We start from the raw sequence: 17,194 nt of genomic DNA, 5'->3' as shown, positions 1-17,194 counted from the left end.
TACCTGAGTGACATGTTGGAAGAGAGTTTATCAGAAAGTTGGCCCAGCTACACCTGATTGCATTTAGTCATCTTTTGCCAAAAGTTCTTAATTGCATGCCAGTAGCTTATATCTTGATGGCTCAAGAGCACATACCTCTGCCAAGGCTAGAGAATTCAACTGAAATTCAGTGAAGCTGCAACAAATATGCCTGATTCTTTTAATTTAGATCCATTCATCATTCTTTGGGAAATCTTTCAAAAAGTCAGAAAACACAATAATCAAACAAATAATCCATCAAGTTGTCTTTGCGTATTCCTGCTAACTGAAAGACAGATGAACAACACAAGAAAAAAACATAACCTACAATATACTAAAAATATATTTATATTTAAATATTTATTATGACAAAAATATAATATCCAGCTGACTCAATGTCTGCTGAGAAAAAAAAGGTTTACGTGACTATAGTTATGTTTAACAAATGAGTGATGTGAGGGACTTTCATTTCATTTGACAGGAGTCAGTGTTGTATTGATATTGGTAACAGGAAAAAATAAGTTTCCTGCTGATTTAGTTTTTGGCAGATCATCTGTTTCCTGTGGGTGGAAATCCTGCAAGACAATTTTACTGTAAACCACTTACAAACACATTCATTTCTGAAAAAGGAACTTTTAATTAGTTTTTACATTGGAAGCATTCTACTCTTCAATGAAATCACATTATTTGTGCATTTACACAATTGTCATGAGTTTATAAAAGACAGAGAAGTTTTCACATGTTGTCGATACAAACCAACGAGATATCTGCTTAAATTTCTTTCTTCTCCCCACACTCCATTACACATGCAAACAAACCCTTATGAAGCTAGGTCTTAGTCAGCAGTCGTCTCTACTTCAGTGATGTTTGTCTGCTTCAGCTGAAGACTGCAGTTATGAAAGTGAGAGCACGGGCAGGCAGGCAGATTCGGTGAGGCGACAGACAGGAACACCAATAATCTGTTTATTTTCTATTTCTGAATGAAATGATTGGTCATTTTTATTACAGTCATATGAGGGCCACAGACCAAACTTTAAAAAATAAAGGTTTCAGAAACAAATGATCAATCCTACATTTATTAAAAACACTAGTCACAACAGCTCTTACATTTGTCTCTTTTCATTTCGGAAAAAGAAGAATTACACCTGAGAAAGAACATTATAAACAAAATTGTCAATACCACATCATTTCAAAACAAAATCAAATGCAAGCTAGCTCTTTTAAAATATAGTGGCATGTCGTTTTAATAAAAAAGCTTTGATTATGATCTCCTCCTTAATAGTCATTATATCTATCGAGCCTCTGAAGTCTCTTGAGTCTCAATGTTTTGTAGGCTATAACAAGTACTGAAATGTACATCACTGTCAATGCCCTTCCCTGCGACAGAAAACTTGCAGCTAAACATCACAGAAGATATCTATTTCCAGTTCTTTTTCCTCCCACGCTCCATGAACACACAAACCAGCCTTACCAATATAAGCCAGGTCTGAGTAACCACACCACTGGATTTCCCTCCTTAATTTACACAGGGTTTGCTCCATTTGTCACAGATCCTGTGGGGTTGTTCAGATGCACTCCTAAATCAACCCTGTTTCCCGCATGGGTTGGGTGGGTGTAGAGCCGCCAGAGTGTTGTTGCTGTTGTGTTCAGCCTTCGTGTCATCTTCACTTTGAGCTGGAAGGAGACCACACTACCCTGACAACCGTCACCCGTTTCAACAAGCTTCTCCTCTCCTTACTGCCGGTCTGTTTGGCCAAAATCGACACCCTCGTTCTGACCTGACAGCTTCCACTCATTAATGCAACCATTACTCTGGCGTTGCAGTAGACAACATAGTTGCCTTCGTCATCTAAGAGCTCTACCATTTTGACATTCACCTGATTCGGTTTCAAGCATGTTGCCAAACTTCCTCTGTGTATGGATGATCAGCGTACAGGGCTAGTCATGCCAAGTAGAGGCGCAGGAGCCTGGCTTATTTGGATAAGCTTAGACAGGAAAATCAACCTGCCGCTCTGTGTTTGAAGACCATGGCCCGGCCGACAATAAATGTGGCCAGCCACGGTTCGTGCAGATTTGGAGTCAAATCTGTCAGCGCAGCCAGTTTTCCTGCATCATCGAAATTAGTGGTGATGCTTATGAAACCCGAGCATTGCAGCAGAATTTATCTGACACATTTCTTAGAACCATTTTCAACACAGATGAAAAACAGGTGCAGTGTATTTTCTTTCTTCTCATACACTGGGCAGGGGGTTCATGGTACGGTGTCCAGGAAAGAGTGCATTTTCCCTTCTTTGAGCGCTGACCACTAGAAAAGAAGACACAATTCAGAGGTGTGTAAATAAAACAATAAAATGAAGTCAATCTAGTTCTGAATATTCACGTATATTTCAGCCATTAGAAAAAAGAAATGGCAGCCAGAGACAATTACCTGAATCTGTCTCTCATTAGGAGTGAAATCCTCCTTCAGCTTTCCTGTTTTCATCACCAGCTTTTCCAGCATGAATCCTCAAAGTCTTCGCTTCTCTGCAAAGGCGAAGAGAGTTTGACTGTTTTCTGTTGTAGAAAGGCAGGAATCCTGTACACATCCATCCTGATAGTCAAGACAAGCTGCTCTGAAGTGGTTGTCCTTCAAATTCAATTTCCATGGTGGGTTTACACGTATAAAGTAGTCACTCTAAAGACAAAGACAGACTCGTAATGTGTGTCTCACAATCACAAGTCTGCTGCATTTATAGAGGGAGGGAGGGGTCTTGAATAAGGTGTCAGCTGATGATGAAGATGAAGGAAGTTCCCCAGCTGGAGCAGAGCCAAAAGCTATTTGAAAGTTTCTTTCTATTTATCAAAAAGATTCTTTACTTTTCTAACACTGTGTCACTAGAATTATGCCTGAGAAGTATTAAGTTCGATCCTGTGATCACCTGTTAAGCACATCTATGCCTAACAACCCTTGCAAGTGGTGAAACATATTTTTCGGGTTATAATAAATTTACCTCTTATTCAAGTATCTCAACTTTCTGAAACATGAAGGTGTCACAGTGTTTACTTCAGTCTATCAACAACTCATTTTGCAGTAGTAATATATGTAGAAGTACAGTCAGTTTTACAATATTGACTGTTTTTATCTGGGCCATTTATCCCTCAAACTATTATTTGAGGAAAATGATGTTAATTAAGTATCCAGATATTTTCCATATGCAAACAGCTGCCTTCCACTCAAGCAACCCTCCAGGGAGCTGTTGGCTTCCTTTCATGCTCAGTCATGTTTGAACTTCATTCAATTATCGCACACTTACACACTTGTTTCCAAAATCTCTGTGTATCTCCATTGGGTGTAGAACAATAAAGTCAGACAGAAAAGTGAGCACAGCCCCTGAGATGAGCTTGAACTCAGTGGCAGGTTGGGTGGAGTGTAAATATTTAGAAGAAAGAGGAGAATCGTTAGGCCTCAGAACCAGGAATAGACAGATGACATGACACAGCAGAGTCTCCCATGGGCTGATAATGTATCCAGAGCAGCCCGAGGATATCTGAGGTCTCACTGTGACTGTGAGACTGAACACTGTTAGACCAGAGTCCTAAATCCATTCATCAACAACATATCAATGTTTTAGAAAGTAGATTTAACTGGGTGACACGTTGGAAAGAGTTTATCAGAAAGTTGGCCCAGCTACACCTGATTGCATTTAATTACATATTTTAAAAGTTCTTAATTGCATGTGATGAGCTTATATCTTGATGGCTCAAAGAGCACATACCTCTGCCAAGGCTAGAGTCAACTGAAATTCAGTGAAGCTGCAACAAATATGCCTGATTCTTTTAATTTAGATCCATTCATACATTCTTTGGGAGATTTTTTCAAAAAGTCTGAAAACACAATAATCAAACAAATAATCCATCAAGTTGTCTTTGCGTATTCCTGCTAACTGAAGACAGATAGTGCTTACAAGAAAAAAACATGACATACAATATACTAAAAAATATATTTATATTTAAATATTTATTATTACAAAATATAATATCCATCTGGTTAAACTCAATGTCTGCTGAGAAAAAAAAGGTGGGTAAAATTCTACATGACTATAGTTATTTTTAACAAATGAGTGATGTGAGGGACTTTCATTTCATTTGACAGGAGTCAGTGTTGTATTGATATTGGTAACAGGAAAAATAAGTTTCCTGCTGATTTAGTTTTTGGCAGATCATCTGTTTCCTGTGGGTGGAAACCTGCAAAGTAACATTTTTTACTGTAAACCACTTACAAGCACATTCATTTCTGAAAAAGGAACTTTTAATTAGTTTTTACATTGGAAACATTCTGCTCTTCAGTGAAATCATTATTTTGTACATTTGCTGGTGTCATGGTTTGTAAGAGACAGAAGTTTCGTAATGTTGTCGATGCAAACCAACGAGGCTATCTGCTTCAATTTCTTTCTTCTCCCCACACTCCATTACATATTGCAAACAAACCCTTATGAAGCTAGGTCTTAGTCAGCCAGTCGTCTCTACTTCAGTGATGTTTGTCTACTTGGCTAGAGACTGATTGCTGAAGAGTGAGAGCCCGGGCAGGCAGGCAGGTCGGTGAGCGACAGACAGGAACACCAGCCAATCATTTTATTTTCTATTTCTGAATGAAATGATTGGGTCATTTTTATTTACAGTCCTGAGGGCCACAGACAAAACTTTAAAAATAAAAGGTTTCAGAAACAAATGATCAATCTACATTTATTAAAAACACTAGTCACAGCAGCTCTTACATTTTTGTACTGCACATTTCAGAAAAAAGAAGAATTACATTAGAGAAGAACATTATAAGCAAAATTGTCAATGCCACATCATTTTCCAAAACAAAATCCAAATGCAAGCAGCTCTTTTTAAAATATAGTGGCATAATCGTTTTAATAAAAAAGCTTTGATTATGATCTCCTACTTAATAGTCATTATATCTATCGAGCCTCTGAAGTCTCTTGAGTCTCAATGTTTTGTGGGCTACAACAGTACTGAAATTAACATCACTGTCCAATGCCTTGCTCGACCTGGCTGCAGCTAAACATCACAGGAAATATCTGGTTCCAGTTCTTTTCCCTCACGCTCCATAAGACACACAAACCAACCACTTACCAACATAAGCCAGGTCTGAGTAACCACTGGTTCCCTCCTTAATTTTACAGGGTTTACTCCCATTGTCTGGATCCTGTAGGGGATTTGTTCGAATACACTCCTAAATCAACCCTTTCCCACATAGGTTGGGTGGGTGTAAAACAGCCAGGTGTTGTTGCTGTTGTCTTCATCCCTCGTATCTGCATCTTTACCATGAGCTGGAGAAAGGAGACCACACTACCCTGACAACCGTCACCACACTGCTCAAGCTTCTCACTCTCCTTACTGCCCGGTCTGTTTGGCAAAATCGACACCCTCGTTCTGACTGACAGCTTCACTCGATGGCCACTCTTACTACGGGCGTTGCAGTAGACAACACTGGTGCCTTTGTCATCTAAGGCTCTGCCATTTGACATTCACCTGATTCGGTTTCAAGCATGTTGCCAAACTGCCACTCTGTGTGGGATGATCAGCATACAGGGCTAGTGCATATGAAGTAGGCGCAGGGAGCCTGGCTTATTTGGATAGCGTGAACCCAGGAAAAGAGTAACCTGCCGCTCTGTGTTTGAAGACCATGGCCCGGCCCAACAGCAAATGTGGCCCAGCCACAGTTTCTTGCAGCTTTGAGTCAAATCATCTGGCCAGCTCCAGTTTTCACCATCATCGGTGGTGGTGATGTAGCAGAGCCGAGCTTTTGTTGCAGCCCAGAATTTATCTGACACATTTCTTCGGAACCATTTTCAACACAGATGAAAAACAGATACAGTGTATTTCTTTCTCCTCATACACTGGGCAGGGGGGTTCGTAGTCGGTATCAGGAAGAAGTGCATTTCCCACTTCTTTTAGCTCAAACCACACTGAAAAAGACACCAATTCAGAGGTGTGTAAATAAAATAATAAAATAAAAGTCAATCTAGTTCTGAATATTCACATGTATTTCAGCCATTAGAAAAAAGAATGCTTGTGAGACAATTACCTGAATCTGTCTCTCATTAAGTCAAATCTCCTTCAGCTTTGCTGTTTTCATCACCAGCTTTTCAGCATCGGAATCCTTCCAAAGTCTTCGCCTCTGCAAAGCGAAGAGTTTGACTGTTTTTGTTGTAGAAAGAGCAGGAATCCTGTACACACATCCATCCTGATAGTCAGGAACAGGCTGCTCCTGAAGTTGGTTGTCCTTTAAAATTCCAATTTTCCATGGTGGGTTTACACGTATAAAACAGTCACTCTAAAGACAAAGACAGACTGCGTAATGTGTGTCTCTCCACAATCCGCAAAGTCTGCTGCTGCATTTTATAGAGAGAGGAGGGGTCTTGAATAGGTGTCAGCTGATGATGAAGATGAAGAGTTCCCAGCTGGAGCAGAGCCAAAAGCTATTTAGGTTCTTTCTATTTATCAAAGATTCTTTACTTTCTAACACTGTGTCATAGAATTATGCCCCTAGAAGTATTAGTTCGATCCTGTGATCACCTGTTAAACACATCTATGCCTAACAACCCTTGCAGAGTAGTGCAAACATATTTTTAGGGTTATAATAAATTTACCTCTTATTCAAGTATCTCAACTCTGGAGAAACATGAAGGTGTCACAGTGTTTACTTCAGTCTATCAACAACTCATTTTGCAGTAGTAATATATGTAAGAAGTACAGTCAGTTTTTACAATATTGACTGTTTGCACTAGATACATTTATCCCTCTCAAATGTGTTGAGAAAATGATGTTAATTGATATCAGATATTTTCCATGTACAAACAGCTGCCTTCCCACTCAGAAGCAACCCTCAGGAGCTGTTGGCTTTTCCTTTTCATGCTCAGTCATGTTTGAACTTCATTCAATTATAGCACACTTACACACTTGTTTCCAAAATCTCTGTGTATCTCCATTGAGTGTGGAACAATAAAGTCAGACAGAGAAAAGTGAGCACAGCCCCTGAGATGAGCTTGAACTCAGTGGCAGGTTGGAGTGGAGTGTAAATATTTAGAAGAAAGAGGAAGTAGATTCAGGCCTCAGAACCAGGAATAGACAGATGACACTGACACAGCAAGAGTCTCCCATGAGCTGATAATGTATCAAGAGCAGCAAAGGGACTCTCTGAGTCTCACTGTGACGCTGTAAAGAGACCCAGACACTATTAGACAGAGTCTAAAATCATTCATCAACAACATATCAATATTTTAAAAAGTAGATTTAACTGGTGACACGTTGGAAAGAGAGTTTATCAGAAAGTTAGCCCAGCTACACCTGATTGCATTTAATTACATATTTTAAAGTTCTTAATTGCATACTTGATGGCTTATATCTTGATGGCTCAAAAGAGCACATACACTCTGCCAAGGCTAGAGTCAACTGAAATTCAGTGAAGCTGCAACAATATGCACAGTTCTTTTAATTTAGATCCATTCATCATTCTTTACAGGGAGATTTTCAAAGTCACAGAAACACAATAATCAAACAAATAATCCATCAAGTTGTCTTTGCGTATTCCTCTTAACTGAAAGACAGATGAACAACACAAGAAAAAAACATGACATACAATATACTAAAATATATTTATATTTAAATATTTATTATTACAAAATATAATATCCATCTGGTTAAACTCAATGTCTGCTGAGAAAAAAATTAGGTAAGAATTCTACATGACTATAGTTATTTTTAACAAATGAGTGATGTGAGGGCTTTCATTTCATTTGACAGGAGTCAGTGTTGTATTGATATTGGTAACAGGAAAAAATAAGTTTCCTTCTGATTTAGTTTTTGGCAGATCATCTGTTTCCTGTGGGTGGTAATCCTGCAAAGGAACAATTTTACTGTAAACCACTTACAAACACATTCATTTCTGAAAAGAACTTTTAATTAGTTTTACATTAGAGCATTCTGCTCTTCAATGAAATCACATTATTTTGTACATTTGCTGGTGTCATGGTTTGTAAAGACAGAGGATTTTCACATGTTGTCGATACAAACCAACGAGGCTATCTGCTTAATTTCTTTCTTCTCCCCACACTCCATTACATGCAAACAAACCCTTATAGGCTAGGTCTTAGTCAGCAGTCGTCTCTACTTCAGTGATGTTTGTCTCGCCAGCTGAAGACTGCCAGTTATGAAGGGGAAGAACACCACGGGCAGGCAGGCAGGTCGGTGAAGCGACAGACAGGAACACCAGCCAATCATTTATTTTCTATTTCTGAATGAAATAATTGGTCATTTATTCTGATCTGTGAGAGACACAGACAAAACTTTAAAAAATAAAAAGTTTCAGAAACAAATGATCAATCCTACATTTTATTAAAAACACTAGTGTGATGAAATCTGGAAATGAGGCTGGAAACACCAAAGTTATCCACGTGTATTTTAATGGGGCTTTCTGCAGAAAGGATCAACACAGAGAGTCACAAGGATCTCAGAGTGAAGATGGGACACTCAAATGACATCTTATATAGGAGGACCTCAAGGCTGTCTCTCAGAACCAGTTAAGACTGGTTTCTGTAGGTGCAGGAGAGAGAGGAATCTAAACACAAACACTGATTTACATGTGTTTCTTAAGGGTCTAGCAGTTTATACATTCCGTTCTTTGGAGGGTAAATAAGTGGCAAAGGGTCTGGCAGTTTTTCAGGTCATCAATAGTACAGACCATAAAACAGCTCAGGTCATAAAGCATTTGAACAGTTTGTTTATATATGTGAATGAGTCATAAAAGTCTTTAGACAAGGCTACCAAAAACTTACTTCTAATTCCAAATAGTTTATCAACCATACTTAGTTAATTTTTCTACTACATTTCCCTCCTTTTTGTCATTTATGACAACATAAGAGAAATGCTAACTACAGTAAAACATCAAATACATCAATTCACCAGGATTTCAAAATGCATCATCATCATCACTGTAGTGCAAAGCAAACTGCCATTGTTGTGGACACAGGTATGGTCTTAAAAAGGAGTAAGGACTGATAAGAGCAGACTAAACAGCCAATAGCCTAACCTCACATTCTTCATCACTATCAAAGAGGTTCTGGGGAGAGAGGAACCAGTCCAGGGAGGGAAACACATGCCTGGGCTCATTAGCAAGGTCATCAGGGACAGTTGCATATATTGCACCAGCGTGTTGATCACTGCTCTGTCACCAACCACCTATACATAAGGGCCTTCATGCATGTGAGGTGCATGAACAAAAGCATAATATAATGCCAAAAGTAAGTAGTACAGGAATTAACAGTTGAACTAGCATCGCACCCCAGGGGCCAAGTTTGTCAACCAGCCATCCTGTTAAATGAAAATCCTGCAGAGTCAGAGGGTTAAAGGCATCTCTAATCTTCTCTAGTAGATGATTACAGAGGTGAGGTTGTCAGGATTATCAGGGATCAAGGTTACACAAGCATCTTTAGTAAAATTTAGAAGTGGCACAAAGGCCACCTGTTTTGGCAGAATATAATCAAGTGCCATTTCATACTTCCAAGAGTGTTAGGCGATGTGATTTGTCATTTGAAGAAAGATGCCAAACCCCTAATTGTTCGTTTTGCGAACATGGATTATACTGAACCACAGGATCTGATGTTTTTCTAGCGTCAACATTGACATTTTTATCCACTGTCCCAAATCTTGCCATTCATCATTTTTGTGTTTTGACAGTGAGACATGTGGATGGGAATCAGGAACGTCAAGGAAGCAGCCTGTGAACATTTGTGAAGGAACTGAGAGGTGACTTATTTTTCTGGTTTTGGGTAAAATTACATAACAGCACATCTATGTTCATTCAGAAAATACAACTTAGTGTTAACTTCTCTCTCACAACTTTCTCTAAACAACCATCTTTCTCAAATCCTGAATCTTTCCCTTAGTGTATGTGTGTGCAGTGCAGTGTAAATCTTCTGGATGCATATACGTAGTGTCTATTCCTAAGTGAATGAATGTGCCTTATCCACACTAAGATCTGTGTTGATGGATGTGACAACAGGCAGGAACAGAACTTCCATTCATACACATATAGCAGTGAATCCGCATTATAGCAATGCACGTATAAATCTGTGGTGGATCAAGATCAGCGTTAGGACCACTACGACTCCTGTTGGGGTGGAAATGGAAAGGAAATGCACCCACAAGACACAGCCATCTCTTCCCATCAAATTAATTGGACAACATGAGATAGCAAAAATGAACACTTGAATTTTCCTGTGCCGCTGTCACTGCATATTAAGGGGAGTCGTGAATTTTTTCAACCAGTTGCTTCCTGAAGCACCACAGATCTAACAAATCTTCCACTCATTTAGGAGTGTTTCAAACATATCACTCTTGATGACTGAATGTGTTGCTCCTGAATCTACAGGAATGCCAATCTCTTTCCTAGCACTGTGAAGTGTGTGCATTGGCATATGAGCATAAGCATCTGATTGATACTTGACATATGTTTCTATCAGTAGTTTGTCCCTCTTATCTAAAGAATCAATTACTTCTGTGATTAATGTTTGTGTTGGTGTGGTGCATTCACCCTCTTGATGTGTGAGGTGTTTCCTCACCGGTCGTTCTGTGTCCAAAGATGCTGGTTCCTCCCTCTCCTCCATCCCACGCCTCGGTTCAATCAGACTTGAAAATCGCTGTTTCCTCGGACAATCCTCTTGCCCAATGTCCTTTCTCTCTCCACCCATGCAAACAAATGTCTGGATCAACATTCCTCATTTGGTCTCCCCTCCCTTCCTTGAAAATCCTCCTCTAATCCCCGTCCGCGCCCTAAAGCCTCTAGAATACCATGAGGGTGTACCTGTGAACATTGTCAGTGTGGCTTTATGCAGATCAGTCTCTCTTTGTCTTTCTTCCTCTTGTCTCCATCTCTGATTAGCTTCTCAGCATGCTGCATGTGCTTCTATCAAGCTGAGTTTTCAGAGTCCCACTGGATGCATGTGTGTTTTAACAGGCTGGCAACATCAAGTCTTAGGCCATTAATGAAACTATTTCTCCAGGTGGGCTTCCCATGGTGTTATTTCTAGATGCGTTTTCGTCAGGAGGTGGAATCAACCACTGTAGTGTTGTGAACTTCGGTTCATGAGTCAAGTAGTTGTGAACTTCTGACTCATCTTCTTCTTGCCTACGCTGAAATCTTTGTCATGTCCATTCGCACTGGGAATCGGCTAATGCGTCTACACAGATTATTAATGGAATTCATATACCGGCATTGCGGCGTTATCCCAGTCTGGATGTACCATCCTAAGGTCTTGTTGTGGATATCCTCCTGCTATTTTTGCCCATCCATTACCCATTTTAGCCATGAGCAATACGTCTCAGTTCAAAGCTTGTGGGGCAGATTCTCTGCAGAAGACAAGCAGCTCCTCTGCAAGCTTCATTCCCCTGCATTTTGATGGGAAGGGAGGTGACTCATTGCTGCTTGGATATCACTGGTTGTCACGGCCTGTAGAGCCAAGAATGGCAAGTCCATCCCGGTCCTGCCACTTCCAACCATCGGGAGGCACAAAACATTGTGGGCGGATCCTGTCAGTCCCGTGTCTGCCTCGTCTGGTGTGAGGTGGAGAAAGGCGCTGCGGGTCTGGAGTGTTGTATGGTGGAGGAGGTGGTGGGCTTGGGCTCCTGCCTGTGGAAGATCCATGTGGTGGGGCTTGGGCTCCTGCCTGTGGAACATCCACATGTGGTGGGAGCTTGAGGTTAGTCTGGTTGTAAATCTTCTTGAGCGGGACAAGTCGAGTGAATCCTGCATTTTGAAACACTGAGACACTTGTAGAGGGTTATCTGTCCTTACATATGTTTGTTTTTTGTCCCTACGTTGCGCTTCTTCTAACCACATTTCCATATCCCTTCCCTCTGCTGAAATGTATGTTTTTCCTTTTTTGGCCTGACTTACTTTTCTTTCTCCTCCAGCTTCAGTCTCAGTTGTTTTGGCTGTCTTATGCTAAAACTCCCCTCTGAAACCCACATTCTTTCATCACACTTGTACCTGGCTTAGTGCTGTGTCTGTAGTTCCTTCGCATGAAGTTCATATTAGGACTCTCAGATCAGTTCCATTATCAAATCATCAAATTTTCCTTTACTGTTACTTTTACCCATATTTAAAAAAAAATTATGTTAAGTTTGAGTTACCTTAAGTCTTTAATCAATCAGCGCTTTATCAGGAAGCAAATAGGAAACTCAATAATACTAATATCCTCAAAATATTTATGGCCTCCTATAATATAACCAATAGTAATTTCCTTTTACTAACTTGGTCACTGGTAATTTCTCAATTTGTCTCTTTTTTTAAAATTTTTTATTTTTTAAAATACACTCAAAATCCTGACCAACATATCAGTGCCTTAAAAGTTCTCTATTGTGGCTTTTGGTGAGTTGCCTGGATTGTCATTATCCAAATTCTCCTGGGGTAATTGAGACCAAGAGTTATGTTCTCGATTGTCATGGGAGGTCATTTGGAGCCCCCAGAGGGCGCTGTGGTGCTCTGTGGGGTCATTTAGACCCACACGGATTCCCAGTGGGGAAATCAAAGTACAATGGCCCTATAAGTCTCAGTGTGCCACTCTCTCACGGACCATGGCACGATGTCGGGTCAGGAGGCGTTTCACCAGAGGAGTGAGTTCTCTGGCAGCATATTCTCCCAGATTGAGTGACACGTTGGAAAGAGTTTATCAGAAAGTTGGCCCAGCTGCACCTGATTGCATTTAATTACATCTTTTAAAAGTTCTTAATTGCATACTTGATAGCTTATATCTTGATATCAAAAAACCCATACCTCATATGCAAGGCTAGAGAGTCGCTGAAATTCAGTGAAGCTGCAACAAATATGCTGATTCTTTTATTTGATCCATTCATCATTCTTTGAAATCTTTCAAAGTCAGAAAACTAATCAAACAAATAATCATCAAGTTGTCTTTAGTATTCATATAACTGAAAGACAGATGAACAACTGAAAAAAACATAACCTACAATATACTAAAAATATATTTATATTTGATATTTTGTGTATTACAAAATATAATATCCAGCTGACTCAATGTCTGCTGAGGAAAAAAAAGGTTTACGTGACTAAAGTTATATTTAACAAATGAGTGATGTGAGACTTTCATTTCATTTGACAGTCAGTATTGTATTGATATTGGTAACAGGAAAAATGATTCTGTAGTTAGTTTTGGCAGATCATCCTGTTTCCTGTGGGTGGTAATCCTGCAAGGAATAGTTTTACTATAAACCACTTACAAACATTCATTTCTGAAAGACTTTCAAATGGATTTTTACATTGGAAACATTCTGCTCTTCAGTAAATCCACATTTATTTTATAATTTTTGTTGTATGTAGTTTATAAAGACAGAGAAGAGAAGTTTTCACATGTTATCATTCTAAACCATGAGGCTATCTTAATAATTCACTGCTTCTCCCCACGCACTCCATTACACATACAAACAAGCCATATGAAGCTAGGTCTTGATCAGCGATAGTCTCTCTTCCAGTGATGTTTGTCTAGCCAGCTGAACTGCAGTTATGAAGAGTGAGGCGGGCAGGCAGGCAGGTCGGTGAGCAGGCAGACCCAGGAGCCACCAGCCAATCATTTTATTTTCTGTTTCTGAATGAAATGATTGTGGTATTTTTTATTACAGTCTGTAGGGCCACAGACAAAAACTTAAAAATAAAAGGTTTTAGAAACAAATGATCAATCCTACATTTATTAAAAAACATGTGATGGAAATCTGGAAATACAAGAGGCTGGAAACACCAAAGTTATCCACGTGTATTTTAATAGGGGCTTTCTGCAGAAAGGATCAACACAGAGAGTCACAAGGATCTCAGAGTGAAGATGCAGGACACTCAAATACAAGCATCTTATATAGGAGGACTAAGGCTGTCTCTCAGAACCAGTTAAGACTGGTTCTGTAGGTGCAGGAGAGAGAGGAATCTAAACACAAACACTGATTTACATGTGTTTCCTAAGGAGATTAGCAGACATACATTCCGTTCTTTGGAGGGTAAATAAGTGGCAAAAGGGTCTGACAGTTTTCAGGTCATCAACAGTACAGACCATAAAACAGCTCAGGTCATAAAGCATTTGAACAGTTTGTTTATATATGTAGATACAGGTCATAAAAGTCTTTAGACAAGCCTGCAAAAACTTACTTCTAATTCCAAAATAGTTTGTCAACCATACTTAGTTAATTTTTCTACTACATTTCCCTCCTTTTTGTCATTTATGACAACATAAGAGAATGCACAACTACAGTAAAACATCAAATACATCAATTCACCAGGATTTCAAAATGCATCATCATCATCACTGTAGTGCAAAGCAAACTGCCATTGTTGTGGACACAGGTATGGTCTTAAAAAGGAGTAAGGACTGATAAGAGCAGACTAAACAGCCAATACAACATCACATTCTTCATCACTATCAAAAGGGTTCTGGGGAGGGAACCAGTCAGGGAGGGGAAACACATCTCTGGGCTCATTAGCAAGGTCATCACGGGACAGTTGCATATATGCACCAACGTGGCCAGTCACTGTATCACCAACCCACCTATACATAAGGGCCTTCATGCATGTAAGGGTGCATGAACAAAAGCATAATATAATGCCAAAAGTAAGTAGTACAGGAATTAACAGTTGAACTAGCATCGCACCCCAGGGGCCAAGTTTGTCAACCAGCCATCTGTTAAATGAAAATCCTGCAGAGTCAGAGGGGTTAAAGGCATCTCTAATCTTCTCTAGTGAATCGATTACAGAGGTGAGGTTGTCAGAGTTATCAGGGATCAAGGTTACACAAGCATCTTTAGTAAAATTTAGAGTGGCACAAAGGCCACCTGTTTTGGCCAGAATATAATCAAGTGCCATTTCATGCTTCAAGAGTGTTAGACGATGTGATTTGTCATTTGAAGAAAGATACTTGAAACCCCTAATTGTTTCGTTTGCGAACATGGATTATACTGAACCACAGGATCTGATGTTTTTTCCCAAACGTCAGCATTGACACATTTTTTTATCCACTGTCCCAAATCTTGCCATTCATCATTTTTGTGTTTTGACAGTGAGACATGTGGATGGGAATCAGGAACGTCAAAAAGGGAAGCATACATTCAAAAGCAGCCTGTGAACATTTGTGAAGTGTGACGACCCTCTCATTCTGCCTGCCGGTGTACCTTGCTCTGTGCTGGTGGGTGGAGCTACAGCCACCTACCTGCCCATAGGGGTGGGCCTTCCCAGAATGCATATAAGTCTGCTCTTCTGGGAGTGTCTCTCTCTCTCAGCAGGGCCTGCTGCACCAGCCTGAACCTGGATCCTTTGTTTGGTTTGCTGCACTAACAAACACGCATCACACGATATTCTCACTCATCCACTCACTTCTGACACCACTGATGCCCTTCATACTAACACACCTCACAAGTTAGGAAATATGATGTTTGAGTTCAGTTGAATAAACTACTTTTGACTGGTCGATCTGTGTGTGATCTCCCTTTTTGTTGCCAGCCTTGAGTCAGGTGGTAACAAATGGGGGCTCGTCCGGGATCGGAAAGGAGTAGTATTGTAAAGTGGTAAATGTAACTTTTGTTAAAGGGAGTTTTTCCACACAGATGTTTGGTTAAATTGTAGGTTCCTGAAACTGCTGGCAGAGGTAAGGGCTGCTAAGTTATTTGGAACCCTTATTTCCTGTTAGGCATAAGCAATGAGGGGCACTAGTTGTCTCTCATTGATCCTTTTTTTGTTTTAGTTTGTTGTTTTTGTGCAGTAAGTGGTTAGAGCAGTTGCTCGGGGGCACTACCATGACTGACTAGGTGATTTTCAGCGTGCTGAAGGTTAACCGGGTTACTGGGCTTTGTGCTTAATCTATCCTGCCACTAACCTGCATGAAGTCTAGGGATGAGTTACTCAGCTAGAACTGGTTAGGCAGCTAGTCAGAGGGATGGGGTTCCTTATTTAAAGCAGCCTGTCACCCTGTTAGTTAGTAGTGGAACACTTTGTATTAGTTTGTAGTAATTGCTTGTTTGATAAGTGCCTCTAGGTGGCAGGGGAACTGGTGAAATGGCTTCCATTGACGACTTTGTTCAGTCTCCAAGCGATGAGTTGCTAAACTCTTTCAAAAAAGATCAGCTCGTGAAAGTAGCTGAGCATTACGATGTTGAACTTCCAAAAAAGTTAAATAAAGATGAATTGTTGGCCACATTGAAGCACAAATTAGTGGAGAAAGAGGTTCTGCCTGTCTTAGTGGGGAGTTTAAAAGCACCGGAAGAAATGGATAGTGTTTCAGATGTAGCCTCCCCCAGGGTAACTGGGCCAGTTAGGATGTCCAAAATGGCTCCTGTTTTGACTGGACTTGGGTTTACATTTGAGCAACAAAAAGAGCTTATCTTGCTACAACAGCAACAGGAACATCAAAATACCCTGGCATTAGAAAGGTTAAGACAAGATGCCCATCTTCGGGAGGCTGAACTAGCCCATGTTCAGGCAAGACAACAGTTAGAGTTGGAGCGATATAAGTTGGAGCTTATAAGTGAAGGAAAGCTTCCGGCTAAGCCACAGAAGTTTGGAGAGTCAGATTCGTTTATTCCTCATATTCCGGCATTTGATGTTGCTGTCAACTTACGGTTAGTTCCTAAGTTTAATGAAAGGGACCCTGACATTTTCTTTGTGTTGTTTGAACGTTTGGCAGAGGCACGAAATTGGTCGGACGCGGAGCGTACCCTATTGCTTCAATGTGTGCTCACTGGCAAGGCCCAGGAGGCTTTCTCAGCCTTGAGTGTTACTGATAGTGGTATCTACCAGTTGGTTAAAGCTGCGGTACTTAGGACATATGAATTGGTACCGGAAGCTTATCGGCAGCGATTCAGATTACTCAGAAAAGAGAAGCAGTCTCACACTGAGTTTGCTCGCGAGTTATCCACTCACTTTAATCGCTGGTGTGCTGCTTCTCAGGTTAATACTATGGAGGATCTTCAAGAACTAATCTTGCTGGAACAGTTCAAAAATACTTTGCCGGACCGTGTTGTTACCTACATTCAGGAAAAGCAAGTAAGCAGAGTTACAGATGCTGCTAGATTGGCAGATGAGTTTGTCCTGACCCATAAAGGTTTTTTTGGTGACAACCGTGGTCGTGGAGATTCTGGC

The 17,194-nt window shown here is 40.3% G+C and overlaps 1 pseudogene; it reads right to left on the bottom strand.

Moving 5' to 3' along the window:
- Positions 1–5,027: 5,027 nt before the first annotated feature.
- LOC118119561 lies at positions 5,028–12,095 on the bottom strand (annotated as a pseudogene).
- Between the last annotated feature and the right edge of the window lie 5,099 nt (positions 12,096–17,194).

The sequence above is a fragment of the Hippoglossus stenolepis genome, chromosome 2 (assembly GCF_022539355.2).
Source record: "Hippoglossus stenolepis isolate QCI-W04-F060 chromosome 2, HSTE1.2, whole genome shotgun sequence".
Classification (NCBI taxonomy): Eukaryota; Metazoa; Chordata; class Actinopteri; order Pleuronectiformes; family Pleuronectidae; genus Hippoglossus; species Hippoglossus stenolepis.
This window is presented reverse-complemented; position numbering and strand designations above follow the sequence as displayed.